This window comes from Psammomys obesus, unplaced genomic scaffold (assembly GCF_907164565.1).
Source record: "Psammomys obesus unplaced genomic scaffold, mPsaObe1.curated_primary_1811, whole genome shotgun sequence".
Taxonomy (NCBI): Eukaryota; Metazoa; Chordata; class Mammalia; order Rodentia; family Muridae; genus Psammomys; species Psammomys obesus.
In genome coordinates this window covers 251,120-267,709 of record NW_026590561.1, presented here as the reverse complement: position 1 = coordinate 267,709, position 16,590 = coordinate 251,120, and positions in this window count along the sequence as shown.

Here is a 16,590-nt window from a genome sequence, read left to right as displayed (position 1 = left end):
TCATTATGTCCTGATTTTTGTTGGGAGTGTTCTTACGTCTGCCTCTAGCCATCTGATTATTTACAATCCTCACTGGTTGTTCCTCGAGATTGTAGTTTGGGCTATGATCCTCTCTTTCTGTTTTCTGGACTGTTTTTTTCAGGAAGATGAGAGAGGTTCACTGCTTTGGGGGTGTGCACTGTGTTTTCAGTTTTGCCTAAGTAAAGAATGTGATGCTGGCGCTATTCGCGTGTGCTTTTAGCGGGCGCAGTGTGCATGCGTGGATTGTCTGACTATTGCAGTGGCCTGCAAGCCACTATTACGCAGTTCTGACTGAGATCCAGGGATTGTTTGCCTGGATTACCCTGATGGACCCGCAAGGCAGAGGCTTCAATGTCGCTATCCCAAGAATCCCTCTGATGCCCACACTAGGAGTGTGGGTGGCAGGGATCTCGTCTGGTTGCTTCTGTGGAGAGGCCCTGGGTCTGGGGCAATCTCTCCCTAGAAGGCTCACTCACTCTCTTGCAGGACCAGTTGGAATGCACAGGGGTTCCCCTTGCTCACTACTCTCAGTTTTGGTCCTGCTGCAGAAGTGCATGGGTAGGGTAACAGTCAGCTCTGTGACACTGTGGCTGCAGGACTCGGTGTCCACCTTTCCTGTGTGCTGCCTCTTTGTTCTTTCCCTCTGCCAGGAGTGGTTGTGTTGACTGGTCCCTGGGTGGCGCGGGAAAGAGTTAGGGTGAGTGTATTCAATCCCAGATCCCAGGCCCAGATCTCTTTTCCAGAAGCAGCCTAGCAGTAGAATCTATGTTTGCTGATCCCAAGAGAGTACCGGGTAGGGTTGAGTGTCCTCAGATCCAGAGCTTGGCCCCCTCTGCTAGGGGCCGCTGGAGAGAGGGTGCTGTGTCCTTGGCAGGCTGCCTCTCTGTCCTTCCCCTCTGACCTTCTCCTCTGGTAGGGTGAGCTTATGGAGGTGCTCTCAGGGGAATGCCAGCAGGGGTTGGGGCTTCTCAGTGGGATCCTGAGCCCTAAGCTGGCGGCGTTTCTCTGCCGGGGGGGGGGGGGGCGCCGGTGATAGAACTTGCTGCTATATCTTATTGCGCTGGACCCAGGAGAATCTCAGGACGCGTAGGATGACCACAGTCTCAGATCCCGAGCTGTAGTTTGTTTGCTAGGAGTGGCCAGCAGCACTGGAGTTCCGGCACTGTGAAGCCGCTGTGCGCCTCTTTATCCTTCTGCTCCGCTGTGGCAGGGTGATGGCAGTGGCAGGGTGATGGCGGCATTTGGGGGAGTGCCCAAAAGGATTGGGTTTTCTCAGCCCTGCTCTCGGGTTGGGGTACAGACAATGTGGTCTGTGGCAGATTGTGTTGGACACCTCCTGCCTCCTCCGAATAGGGAGTAGGGATTTTGAGCTGGGCGCGCAGCTGCTATCCGCCCGTGGCGGGAGCTCAGTTGTGATGGCGGCAGGTACCCGCCGAGGTCGGAGAGACCTTCCAGGGAAAGACTAGGTGACCTGTGACCAGTCTGGCAACTTTCCTTCCCCGCGGGTTTTTTTTGCGACTGGGACTCGCAGCCTTAGGCCCCTTTGTGCCCACTAATCAGCCTGGGAAATTGATCGTGATAAGCAGGCTTGCGGCACCAGCCCGGAGACTCAAAACCCGCGTTGCCGGGTTCTCTTCCGGGTTCTGGCTGGGCAGCCGAGAGTGGACCCAACCGCTTCCCACGCTGTGGGAGCCTCCCCTCACCTGGGAAACACAGTCGATCGCTGTTGTTTTAGGGCCCAGAGTTCAGTCTCCTGGTCGCTGCACGGAGTGTGTTGTTCTGCTTCTCAGACACGGTGTTCTCCCGGTGCCGCCATCTTGCCCCCCCCCCCGTTTCCTTTTTCTTTTGGTGTGTGTGTGTATGTTGGTTGTTGTTTTTGTTTGTTGTTTTGGAGACAATGTCTCATGTATCTCTGACTGTCCTGGAACTATGTGGTCCAGGCTACCTCAACTCAGGCTGATTTGCCTACCCCATCTCCTGAGTGCCGAGGATACAGGCATGTGTCACCACATCTGGCCTTCTTCTAGGAAGTTTCAGATCTTATATGTATTCATGTGTGTATGGTGGTGAATAGGTCGTGAAACTAAACAGAACCATGAGAAAGGGAAGGAAATCTTAAGGTGGGAATGAAAACCAAGAGGCTCCAAGAAAACACTGAACAATAAAAATGGGGGTCTATCAGGAAGAAGAGGGGGTCAGCAGAAGGATTTGGGGAGCGCAAGGAGGGGAGTGGGGGAAACCAAAGAGAGGAGGGGAAGAAAGATCAATGGGAACAAAGGGTGTACAAAAATGCCATCGTGAAACTACTTTGCATGCTAACTTTTGGAAACCTAATTAAAAGCAACCTTTTATTCCTGGAAAAAAAAAAAAGATGATAGAGGCTTTTTTCTGTTTTCTTTTTTAATTAATTAATTATTTTAATTAATTATAATGTATTAATTTTGTATCCTAGCTGTAGCCCCCTCACATGTTCCCTCCCAATCTACCATACTATCCTCTTCTCCTCCCTGCCCCTTTCCAAGTCCACTGATAGGTGATGTCCTCCTCCCCTTCCATCTAACCCTAGCCTATCAGGCCTCATCAAGACTGTCTGCATTGTCTTTCTCTGTTACCTGGTAAAGCTGCTCCCCACTCAGGGGGAGGTTGGTAGAGGCTTTTAAAGAGGAAAGAAATACCTTAAAAATAAAAGAAAATACAAGCAAACAGGTAAAGGGGATGAATAAAACTCTTCAAAACCTAAACATGAAAGTAGATGCAATAAAGAAAACATAAACTGAATCCTGGAGACAGAAAACCTAGGGAAGAGAACAGGAACAACAGATGCAAGCATCACCAACAGATTAGAAACGATGGAAGAGAGACTCTCAGGAGTACAAGATACCGATACATCAGTCTAAGAAAATGCTAAATTTAAAAAATTTCTGACACAAAACATCCATGAAATCTGGGATACTATGAAAGGACCTAACTTAAGAATAATAAAAATAGAATAATGTGAAAAGTCCCAGCTCTAAGGACCAGAAACTATTTTCAACAAAAACAGAAGAAAAATTTCCCAACCTGAAGAAAGAAATGCCTATAAACATTCAAGAAGCATACAGAAAACCACTTAGATTGAGGCAAAAAAGAAAATCTTCCCGCTGCATAATAATCAAAACACTAAATATACAGAACAAAGAAAGAATATTAAAAGCTCAAGGGAAAAGGGCCAAGTAACATTTAAAGGCAGACTATCAAAATTACACCTGACTTCTCAAAGAAGCTAGGAAGGCCTGGGCAGATGTCTTATAATCCCCCTAGGAGATTACAGATGCCAGCCTAGACTACTATACCCAGCAAAACTTTCAATCTCCATAGATGGAGAAAACAAGATATTCCCAGAAAAAAAAATAAACAAATTTAAACAATATCTATCCACAAAGCCAGCACTACAGAAAACACTAGAAGGCAAAATCCATCCCAAGGAGATCAATTACACCGAAGAAAACACAGTATATACAAAATTATGCACCAGCAAAAACAAAAGAAGGGAAACACACACTCAAACACACACACACACCACCACCACCACCACCATCAAAATAACAGGAATTAACTGCAGATAGGCTAGACTAGTTCAATAGGGAGCCCCTGGGATCTGCCTGTCTCTGAAGTCTCTTAGTGGCTGGGTTACAAAAAAGAACTACCATCACACCTGGCCTTTTAAATGCCCAGCTATTGTTATGAAGTTTGAAGATCAAACTCAGGTCTTCTTGCTTGCCAAACAAACAGCTTGACACCTGGGAAATCTCCTAAGCTCTGGAATGTAAAATCATTTCATTGGGGAATCTAAAGTGACTGGTCTGAGTTGATTCTTGGTTAGTCCTAAATTATTTCACTAAGCCCTTCTTAGCTGTTAGATATTTAACAGGTATGAAATGTTCTTTTTTTCTCATTTATTTATGTTACTCACTTTAAGTCTTTGTAGCCCCTTCCCTCTCCTTCCAGTCCCATCCTCTTTCTCCCTCCCTTCCCCTTTAGAAAAGGTGGGGCTCCCTTTCCCATCCACCCTGGCTTATCAAGTTGCATCAGGACTGAACATATCCTTTTTCCCTGTGGCCTGTCAAGGCAGTCCTGCCAGGCGAAAGTGATCTAAAAGCCAACAATTGAGTCCCTTATTTGATGTAGTCCCCACTTCCCTTTCTAGAAAACCCACTTGAAGACTAAGCTGCCCTTCAGCTACATCTTTGTAGGGGGTCTCGTTTCAGCTCATGCATGTTCCTTGGTTGATGCTTCAGTCTCAACAAACCCCTCTGGGCCCTAGTTAGTTGGCTCTACTGTTTTCCTTGTGGAGCTCCTGTCACTTCTAGGTCTTTTTCTTTTTCCTTGCACTTTCCCACAAGACTCCTTTATGCATTACCCAAAGTTTGGCAGTGAGTCTCAGCACCTGTTTTGAGGCCCTGTTGGGTAAAGCCTCTCAGAGGACAACTCTGAAAACAGCTTAGCAGAGTATCCTTCATAGTGTCAGGGGTTGGCATTCTCCAATAGAGTGGTTTTTTTGTAGGGCCAGGCATTCCCTCATCTCTGCCCTATCTGCTCTATCTGCTCTATCTTTATCTCTGCACATCTCTTAGGCCTGCTAAATTTTGGTGGAAAGTTTTTGTGTGTGGTCTGGTGTTCCCAGCCCTTTACTAGAGACTAGTCTAGTTAGAGGACTTCATCTTCAGTCTCTATGGTCTCTGCTAGTAGGAGTCTCTGCTTGAATTCCCCTCATATCCTCCCAGGAGCCTATGCAGTCTTAGGTATCACAGCTTTTCACAGAGATATCCCCACCCTCAGTTTCTCTTTTCTCTACAGGACTTCTGTCCTCTTGCTCTCCCCAGGTCTGTTCTCTGCCCTCTTAACTCTCTTTGACCCTTCCTCCTACCTTGTTCTCTCTCTTTTCCATTAGCTCTGTATATTCTATCTACCTTTCTGAGTGAGATTTATGCATCCTCACTCGGAACCTCCTTATTACTTATCTTCTTTGGGTCTGTGTCTCTTAGTATGCTTATCCTGTACTATATGGCTAAAACTCACTTATAAGTGAGTACATATCATGAGCCTCTTTCTGGGTTTATTTGGTTCTGATAAAAGTGTCCATTTTGTGACCTTCTGACTCACTCAGGCTTGAGTAAAATACAGTAAAATAGTAGTTTATACTGTATTTTGGATTGCTCATCAATGTACACATTTTTTCCGAGATTTTATGTCTATAAATGACACTACCTAGAATTCACTCACCGGGATTCTTGTTGTTGATTCTATTAAACACCAGACAATAATTCCACAGTTGAGAAATCAATACCAGTTTAATTCCACTTTTCTTACAAGAAAGTCATATTTTGTATATAACACATTTTCTGCAGCATAAATACCACATATTTCTTCTTTAAGACATTTATGTCAGAGGGAAATTGATACTTTAGTAAAAGAACCTGTTTGAGGCTCAGAGAACAATTATTTTCTTGAGTGGATTAAACCAGAAAATGATAACACCTTCCCCAGAGTGCAGTTAATCTAATTTTTCAAGCTACTTTATTTATGTTGGAGTATCACATGCATTTTAAGAGCTATCAGAATATATTTTCTATTTCTTGTTGAAATTCCTGTTTGCATCTAGGAACTATAATATCTGTACTTGTTCCCATCCCCACCCGCCCATAGTCCACCCACAAAATTTATTCTATTTCCCTATCTCAGGGCCATGCATACCCCTAGACTTCTACTCTCTAACTTCTCTGGGTCTGTAGATTATAGTGTGATTATCCTCTACTTAAAATCTAATATTCACTTTTAAGTGAGTGCATATCATGTTTGTCTTTCTGGATCTGGTTACTTTGCTCAGGATGATTTTTTTTTCTAGTTCCATCCATTTACTTGCAAATTTCATGATGTAATTTTTTTTCTAACAGCTGGGTTTATTGCACCTTGTTATGCCATGTTTGGTTGATACCCCTGAGAGAACTGTTCTTTTCTGAAGGGAAACAGATGAACAGTAGCTTTGAGTGAGAGAAAAGGTGAGATGTGAGATCTGGGAGGAGAGGAAGCTGTGGTCATGATGTTGTATGAGAGAAGAATAAAAACTAAAAAAAAAAAATCTGGAATTATTGGGGGCATGACAACTCTCTATAATGGATCTGCAATTTTTAGAAATCAATAATGTGTTCTGTTGGAAACAAATGTACAAAATAGAGACCTACTTTTATTTGGCATTCCAAATAACTGTCTGTTAAAGAGCATTACAATATACCTCTCATACAAATCAAGTGTTTTCACATTATTTTATTACATTATAAACTATTCCAAACTTGGTGGTTTAACAAAACAGTATTAGGTTGTTCTCCTGATTCTGTAGGTTATATGGTTTCAGCTGTGTGGTTCTTCTGCTTTCTATGTTAGTTGTGGTGCAAGTTACATTGGGTTTTAACTGCTTGATTCTGAGATAGCTTTCATAGTCACCAGTGAATTCTGGGACCTTAGTTCTGGTGGTCAGCTCAGGTGCCTCATCTCTTCCAAAAGCCTTTTCATCTAGGATTCTCATTGCTTTGCAAGAAGGTGGTTGTGTTTTATGTGGAGCAGAAATCTCTCACAACTTGAGCAGAAAATCTCCCAAAGAGCATATTTGTTTATCAATAGATTATTATTGATTGACAGATGTGTGATAACTTAATGTGGACTATGACCCAGTTCTACCTAGGATAATTATAGCTATTCTAGCATGAATGATTTTAACTCTCAAAATTATAGCTACTCTAGTTTGAGTGCTTTTAACTCTCAAAAAGTTGTTTTTATGTTTTATTGTATAATCACTTCTTATGGAAGCTCATTCTTATTTTCAAAAGCTAAAAGAGAACACTGAAGTTCGCATAAATTGATCTCTGTAAAGTAAAACAAACAAACAAACAAAAATCAATGGTGACTGGACCATCCTCACGTGCATGTATGTCATGAAAATCTAGAAAAATGGATGTAAATGTTTTCATAAGAAAGCAATAGTAAAATGTGTGTGTGTGTGTGTGTGTGTGTGTGTGTATGTATGTATGTGCATGTACGTGTGTAAAACTTACCAAATAGGTTAGGTTAACTGGCCAATGATTGCCAATAATCCCCATGGAGATTGGCAAGTCTCTGCCTACCAAGAACTAATATTATAAGCATGCATGACTTAACCAAGCCTTTTATAAAAATATGGATTGGATATTGTGGCTCAAGCTTAGGTCTTCATTCTTGCAAGGTTAGCATTTTATCAATTAACTATTGTTGCAGCCCAAGAAATAGTAATTGCAAGGTAGTAGATATGTTTAACCTGATTTAAACGTTATGTAACAAATACACACATCAAACCATCACATGACATGCCATTATTACACTCAATTTTATTTTTTATGTATCAGCTTAAAATAGTTTTAAAGAGTGCCTTCACAGAAGCAGTTTCCAAATAACTAAGAAAAATAATTCCAATTTTAAGCTCATGGTACAATGGATTATTGTTCCTTTTGTTATCAACTCTGTAAATGTTGATACTTTGGTAATTGCTCTTTCAATACAAAGAAAAGGAGAGTGGCAGACATGAAGACATATAATGTAACCCTCCTCTTTATACCATATCACAACCCAAAACTCTGGCAGAAGCTCCTCGCTCTCCCAGAGACTACATCAGTATCCATTTCCCAGGTAAGGCCCAAATTGCAGACTGTCAAAAATTCCTCAGAACCAGCCCAACCTTCCCCTCAACAGCTCCCTCTCCTCATAACCATATCCCTCCCTATGTCTGTGGCAGAAGCTTCTTGTTCTACCAGAGGCCATTCCAGTTGCCAGAACCCCAGAGGCAACACCAGCACACAGAACCCCAGAGGTCACACAGGCAGCCAAAACTACAATGGAGGCACTCTACTGGACCAGAGGACCTAAGTTACCAGAACCACACGAGGCCAGAACATCAGAGAAGAAAGAGAAACCAAGGGAAAATACATACATCCAACAAGCGTAAACTCAGAAATCAGCACTGAAACCTATATTTACCCCAAACCCAGATAGCTAGAAGCCAGCATAAGAACACAGTCAACAAAAGCCAGGAAAATATGGCAGCCCCAGAGCCCAGCTATCTTTCTACAGCATGCCCTGAATATTTCAACAAAGCTAAATCATAAGCAAATGACCTTAAAACCAAATTTATGAAGATGATAGACATCCTTAAAGAGGAGATGAATAAATAACTTAAAGAAATCTAGAAAAACACAAATAATTGGAGGAAATGAACGAACTCTAAAAAAACACACACACACAAACAAGCAATGTGAGGAGATGAATAAGTCCTTTCAAGAAAGCCAGAAAACACCAACAGGTCAAGGAAACAAACAAACAAACAAACAAACAAACAAACAAACAAACCCAACTCTTCCAAGACCTGAAAATGGAAATAGGAATAAATGAAGAGACTGAAACATCAACTAAGGAGTATGCATGTTCTGGACCAAGGTCCCTTGCATACATATGGCCAACGGTTTGGTTTGGTCTTCATATAGGGTGCCTGGTGAGTGAAGGGGTGGGGAGGTGCTGTTTCTAACACGGACTTTGTTGTGTGCTTTTGGATCAGGTAGGGCTGCCTTGCCTGGTCTCAGTGGATGAAAATAAGCTCAGTCCTGATGTGACTTGATGTGCTGGGGAAGGTTGATATTGGGTGAAGGGAACTCCTCTTTTCTGGGGGGTCAGGGAGAAAGGCTGGGGGAAAGGGGTGAGGGAGCCTGTCCCATTGTAGCTACAGTCAGGAAGCAGAGGGAGGTAAATGCTGATGCTGAGCTCTTTTACTTTTCAGTCTAGGACACTAACATATGGAATGGTGCTATTCATATTTAGGGAGGGCATCTCTTCTCATCTTGACTAACAGTCTTGAAATTGCTTCACAGACATATCCAGAGGTTGGTTTCTAGCTACTGCTATAATCTGCCAAACTGACAATATTAACCACCATATTAGTTGAAGTCCCCACCTTAACAACCTAACCTTCACTAGGTGCAAAAACCCTATTTGCAAGTACAGCCAGCCACATTTACAGGTACTTCCAGATCAGACTTCAACATTTCCTTGAAGATTTGTGTGGGTGCATTTCAACTCACCTTACATCATGTGGGAGAATAACTTTAAAATTACATTCAGTATTGCAAGAATGATTCTGAAAACAAGAGAAAAATTATGGTCAATTATTATTTTGGAGCTAAATCAGGTTCCACATTCATGTTAACAATTAAAATTAATATTCAGAAGAAGCTGAGAGCTTTGTGTAGAATGTTACTTACTTTGTTGGATGTTCTTATGCAGTAAAAATTATATACAGTTTTCAGAAAAAAAGTGCATTTACTTAGTTCCTCTGTAGCTTAATTGTCTCTAATCTCTCTCTCCCTTCCTCTCCCTTTGCTCTCTCTTCCTTTTACAGAGATTTTTTCTTTTAAAAAATTAGTTAACTTGCTTGTTTCATGTGTTGTTAAATTGTTTTAGTCACCTTTTGTCATTATGGCAAGATACCCAAGAGAAATCATTTAGTTCAATAGCTTACCACAGCAGCTGACAATCATGCCTTTAGCATATGAGTCCTCAGGTGGGTGATTAGTCTAGAGTCAAAACATGGTGTGGAGTTTCAAATGTGTTTTCGTGGCTAAAGTTCTTGATGTACAAACATGAAGGCCTGAGTTTGGATTCCGAACATCCATGTTAAATGCTACATGTGGCAGGCCACACCTCCCATCTGAGCACTGTGGGACTCTGTAAGGTGTAGAGACAGGAAGATCCTGGGCCTTGCTGTCCTGCCAGTCTATATGAACTAGAGACTAAAGGCTCAGTAAGAAGTCCTGTCTAAAAAAAATTAACAGGGGAGCAATATAAGACATTCAACATCAATATCAGGTATACATACTTGCACACATATGTGTATTGACATATACATGCACTACACATACAAACCAAAAGAAGAATAAATTGTTAATAATTTGGAAAAACCAAAACTCCTTCTTTTATAACTTAATCCCAAACTTTGAACATGCTGGCTTTCAAATGTTTTGAAATAGTCTATTTTTCATTAAGAGTAAGATTAAAGCTAGGATTGTCATGACATGACAAGAATGACAATTCATCCTACTGTACTAAAGGGAGATGCATATGACACAGGAACCAGCACATAGTTCCTTAGTTAGAGTAAGGGATCATGAATCCATTCCAACTCCATAAAATAACGTTTACTAACTTGATCTTATGAAGGTCTTATACAGATAACTGCAGCTTCTGTGAGTTCGTGAAAGGATCAGTACTGTTATATACAGAAGACACTATTGTCTCTGGTCCTCTGTAAAGTCCAGGTCTTCTAATTTTTTTATACTCTTTTCCATAATAAATTAATTTATTTTTACTTATGTACATGAAATGAAAAGTTCAATGGACATAATTCCTGGAGCATTACTTACAGCTGGTTGTGAACTGCCTAATATGTGTATTGAGAACAGCACTCAATCTTCTGGCAGGATGACAAGTGATCTTAACTACTCAACCATTTCTTCTGCCTTTAGGACCATCTTAACATCTCAAGATCCTTCACTCAGTTTCAGATATAGAGACCTTTTTTTTTTTTCCCAATGTCATGCTACCATGCTGAGTATTAGGAAGTAGATGTGTTTATGAGTGTGCCATTCTATCTACACGAACTTCACTCCAGCACCAGTAAACAGAGATGAGAGCAGATTTTCCTCCACTAGCCCTTGAGAAGAGTGGCTATCAACCCTCAGAGTGAGTACAATTAATAATGAGGATCATTGAAGAAATTTTCTAGCAAACCTTTGACAAAATACAATAAACATATAGATACTGGCATCAAGAAGCCAAAAACTAGAATTCAGATTTCCTCAAACACAAAGAATTTTCTGAGTTTCCTAGAATCTTCACAGTGTCTGATAAAGAGTACAGTTAGCAATAATAGGAATTGCTGTCCCATTTTTACCAGATTCCTTTGTTTTTCTGACTTTTTATTTAACATAAAGTTATGATGTAATAAATGACACTATCACACCCCAAACTTTGCATTAAAATGTCTGTTTCCCAGTGTATGTCATGATTAGTAAGTCAAGGAAACTCTAAGTGGTGGGCCTTAGTGGAAAGATCAGTAATATAATTGGGGACATATTGAAGGTGTTACAGAACTCCCATCTCTTTTTCATTGTTTTGTTTCCTCCTACCTTCACCTCCCCAGGGCTAGTGTTAGAGGAATATGCTTCGACCTACAGTTTTTGCTATGCTGGAGATTTAACTTTGAGGGTTAAATATAAACACATACAAACATAAAAAAGCGGCCATCAAATGTCCTACTATGCAAAAAGTTAAAACAGTATCTTAAGAAAAGGGATTTTAAAAAGTGAAAAAGCAGTGAAAACTCTGTGAGAAAGAGAAATAGACAGGCAGAGACAGAGGAAGAATCCAAGACAAAACTTGTAAAACAGTTGTTAATTTCTTTTGCGAAAGAGTCTGAGGAAAGCCTGACCTTTTCTTCTCAGATTCATAAGATTTCTCTTAACCCAAGTGATAAAAAGTACATTAATATGCCAGGGATCTAACCTAGTATCTTATGTGTGCCAGGGCAAGTGTTGTGCAGCTTAGATATGTACTCTGCTCATGTTCTAAATGTAATTTTGAGGCAGATCTTGCTACAAAACTCTGGCTAGATTGGAACTCACCCTGTGACCCAGAATGGCCTGGAACTCAGGATCCTTCCTTCCTTAGTCTCCCAAGTGTTAGACTCACAGGTGGTATCACCATCCCTGGCTCCACTGATGTATATTGGATGCTCCAAGTGAACTTAAGCAAGTCATTTATTTATTTATATATGAAAATCATGGCTATCTATGCAAACAGTTTCAAAATGATCAACTAATTAGGAAAAAAATGATCAAGGGCTGGGGTCATGGCTCAGTGGTTAAAATGCTTGTTGGATAAATATGAGAAACTGAGTTTGGATCCTGAGAACTCACATTGTTCTCCTTCCCACCCTCCCCCACAAGCATACAACCTTACTAACACAGTTAACACAAAACCCATAAATTCTGTTGAAAGTTGTCTTTGAGTTTTTGTTTCCATTCAGCCAAGCAATTTTAGTCAAAATAATAAAACACTTTTGAATTTAAAGTCAAAGGAGGAAGATCCTTAAATGAACACAGAGGAACCCTAGTGTGGTGGTGAACGCCTGCAATCCCAGCACTCTGAAAAGAGAGAGGCAGGTAGATCTCTGCGAGTTTGAAGCCAGCCAAGTCTACAAACAAAGTCCAGGACAACCAAGGCTACACAGAGACACCCTGGCAAATAGATGGATCTGGGAAAGATCATCCTAAGTGAGGTAACCCAGACTCAGAAAGACAAACATGGTATAAGTTTAAAATAGCCTTATAATAAAAGATAACAATTCTACAATCCACAGACTTAAAGCAGTTAAATAACAAGGAACACCCTAGAGAGGATGCTTAATTCTCATTCAGAAAAGAAAGTAGAATAGGCACCTGAAATAGTTGAAGAGAGGAACAGGACAGGAGCCTACCATAGATGTCCTCTGAAAAACTCTACCCACCAGGGGATTGAAATAGATCTGAGATGGACAGCCAAAGTTTGGGCAGAACTCAAGGAGTCTTGTAGAAGAGTTGGGGAATAGAAGGATCCAGAGGGGACAGGAGCTCCACAAGGAGACCAACAGAACCAACCCAGGGCCTCCTGCAGAGACTCATGCACCAACCAAGGACCATGCATAGAGAGAACTTAGGCCCCCTGATCAGATATAACATATAGGCAGCTCAATCTCTATGTGGGTTCCCTAGTAAAGGGAGCAGGAGCTGTCTCTGGCATGCGCTCTGTTGCTTGCTTCCCAGTCACTTCTGCCTGGCAGGGCTGTCTTGCCAGGCCACAGAGGAAGAGGATGCAGCCAGTTCTGATGAGACTTGACATGCTGGAGTCAATTAATAAGGAGAAGGATTCCCTCTTTCTGAGGACTAGAGGTGGGGGATAGGAGAGGAAGAGGGGGGGAGGGTAGGACTGGGATGAGATGAAAGAGGATGTAATCTGAATAAATTAAAAATAAATTTAAATTTAAAAATTCATAATGAAATAAACACATAAAAACAAAGAAGAATAAGAAGCAGAAGGAGGAGAAGGAGAAGAAGAGGAAGAAGAGGAAGGAGAAGAAAGAGAAGAAGAAGAAGAAGAAGAAGAAGAAGAAGAAGAAGAAGAAGAAGAAGAAGAAGAAGAAGAAGAAAGAGAAGAAGAATACAGAGGAGCTAAGAAGATGAGTTATAAATTCTCCTTGCTTTCAAAAGTGTCTCCATTGAAGCTGAGGTTGGAGACTCTTAGCCACAACACAGATGAGAGACGGCTAACTAGACAGCAGCTTGTCAAAAGGTACAGTTGGGTATATCCAGATGGCTTACTAGTGGACACTGTCACTTTCACACATGTTGAATCAGCTAGAAATAACCCTGGGAACATGGCCACCTAAGAATGGCGAATTAGTGCTTTTATTTTGAAAAGTTATCTAATGGCTGCATATTTTGGCTTCAGTCAATTTAAACAAATGAATTTTTCTTATTCCTTCTGCTTCATAAACTGAGATCAGATTGGATTTTCTATGAAGAAGAGCAAATCTGTCATTTTCAAGGATTTGGAAGTTAGGGAATATATACAAAAAAGAGCCAGATGGATCTGCTACGCAGAGGAGAAAGCTGCAGCCCATACATGTGTATTCTACTCATGATACTATAATTAGTTGAGCAGCTTCTAAAATCCAAACAGGTTTCATATTTGCAAGAAAAATTTCCTGAGAAATGTCCCTTGGCTCAGTTTAAATTTATGTTTTTCAAAAATATATTATTTTAAATTATATGGTCAACGTTAGGGTATGTGCATGTGAATAAAGATTCCAGCAGAGGACAGAAGAGGACATTGAATCCTCTGGAACTGGAGTTACAGGGAGGTGTGAGTTAACTGATATGTGCTAGGAAGGAATTCAGATCCCTCTGCAAGAAAAGCAAGTATTCTTAACTATTGACCATTCTCTCCAAACTTTATCTTATAATTTTTGAAGCTTTATGGTATGAAAGTAATGCACATTGAGCAGAAGTCATACTTGGAGTTTTGATCTTTCCCTGGGACAGCATTATAGATGGACATGTGCCAGGGTTTGCATAGCAAGTTAAGGTCCAATCTGGAATATACAGTAAGACCTTGTCTAAAAATAATGCTTTAAAAGAGGTTAGTGTTAACCAATTATAATGGATTGCAGGCCCAAAGCAGCCACCCTGTTGCTATGTTTGTGTTGCTAAGCCTGGGTGCTAGGCAGGTAGGATTTGATAAATGTCCAACTTGTGCTAATTGGGACATAATCCCACCCAAGGTCAAGGAGAGTCTTTACACCCACTTTTTGCAGGACCAACCTAACCCGGGGAACTTTCCACTGTTCTTTGGAAATTAAAAGGTATAAGTTAAGCAGTCTAAATCTACTTGATGGTTTGTGAAAGACAAAGCAACTATTTACATTAAAATCACCACGGATAGTCCATTCAATATTAGGTTAAAAAACAACCACCCTAATTAATGAAACCCAACGCAACACAAACCACCAAACTGTTTGTATTTAACCATTTTAAAATACAGGTATCAATTTCCCAGTGAGTTTGTTTTTATTATTAATATGTTCTTCTACCTAATCTATTTCCCTCAAGGCAAAAATTTAGATTTTATTTTTATAATTCTACAATCATTATACACCAAGCGACTCCACAGATACTTGTTGAATTCATTTTTCAAACAGTATAAAGCATGGCAAAATATGTGCATTGTCTTTATTACATACATGATTTTGCCTCAGTCTGGTCAGAAGGCTGTCACAATAACAACAGGAAATCTGACCTGTCCAGTTTTGATTCTATTCCTCTATTCCTTGAAATAGTTCATTCTCTGTCTGTATTCAGGTATTTTAATACAATGAGGTCAAATCTTGGTAAGTCTAAGGCTAAGGAGAGCAACCTTACAATAAATGCAATGACCACTGTAGCTATTTTTCGAACAGAATCAGCTCAGAAATGAAGAATGGTGGTTTTATTTTTGAAACCTAGGTATATTCACACAGGGAAGCACTTTGTGGGCATATCATATTCCTGATGATTGTTAGAGTGTACAACATACATTTCTTAACATGTTCCATTGAAAGTGAGAAGTTACAAAGAAAATATGGCAGACATACTTCCAGGCATACTTATATTAGGGTCATAAAGCATGTGTTCAATACATTAAGATGCTAACTTGAAAATGTCTGGGGGTGTTCAATTCAGGAAGAGGTAAATACTGTTAGGCATACTCAGTTCAAGGTTATAAAGATAGTGGAGGTGAACACTACTGGACATGCTCAAGGGTCATAGACATGATAACTTCTGAACATGTTCCATTTAAGGTAATTAAAATGGTGGATATGAATGCACCTTTAAGCATAGAGTCCAGTATTAAATGTGCCAACTTTACTGAGGTTGCCTAAAAGGATATGTCAGCTTGGCTTTGTGACGCTTATTCGTTCTCTGAAAATGTCTACAAAGAGTTTTGGGTGATACAAAAAGAAAGGACAACTTTGAAGTTATGTTAATATAGGTACATGCTGAATATCTTAGTGGCTAGTAGACTATGTATGTCCCTGAGCCAGGTAGTTACTCTGATGAGTTGACTTAATTTATCATGAATGAAAATAAAATGCAGAAGCAACATGAATTCAGAACAAGCTACTTTGAAGCACTAATGACATAAATCAAACAAAAGTTAGTGCTAGTACTCTTTAAGTTTTTGCAAGCTCATTGTTGAGATCTCCACACATTATGCCATTTAACTTCACTTACAGAAAGTCCCAGGTATTAGAGATACAAGGAGCATACCTCAACATAACAATCAATGGCAGTTTACAGCAAGACCATATCCAGTGTCAACTGAAATGGAGCGAAACTCAAAGCAATTCCAACCAGTAATTGGCCCAATCTCAGACGCACCTCACAGTGGAGAGCCAGGCTCTGACACTATTAATGATGCTTTGCTATGCTTGCAGACTGGAGCCTAACTTGACTGTCCTCTGATAGGATCCAGCCAGTAGTAGATCTAGACAGATGCCGGGACTTTCAGCCAAGCACGGGGAAGGTCTCTGGGGGTTTTGTGGAAGGGTTGGGGAAAAGATGGAAGGACCTGGAAGGGACAGGAAACTCACAAGAAGACCAACAGAGAACCAATCCTGTCCCATGCGGGCTTACAGAGACTGAGACACCAGCTAAAAGCATGCGTGTTCTGGACCCAGGTCCCCTGCACATATGTGGCCAATAGGTGTCTTGGTCTTCATATGGGTTGCCTGGTGAATGAAGAGGGTGCTGTTTCTTACATGGACTCTATTGCCTGCTTTTGGATCACTTTCCTTTTCCCTGGCAGTTCTGCCTGGCCTGGCCTCAGGGGGTGAGTATATGCTCAGTCAGTCCTGATGTGAGCTGATGTGCTGGGGGAGGG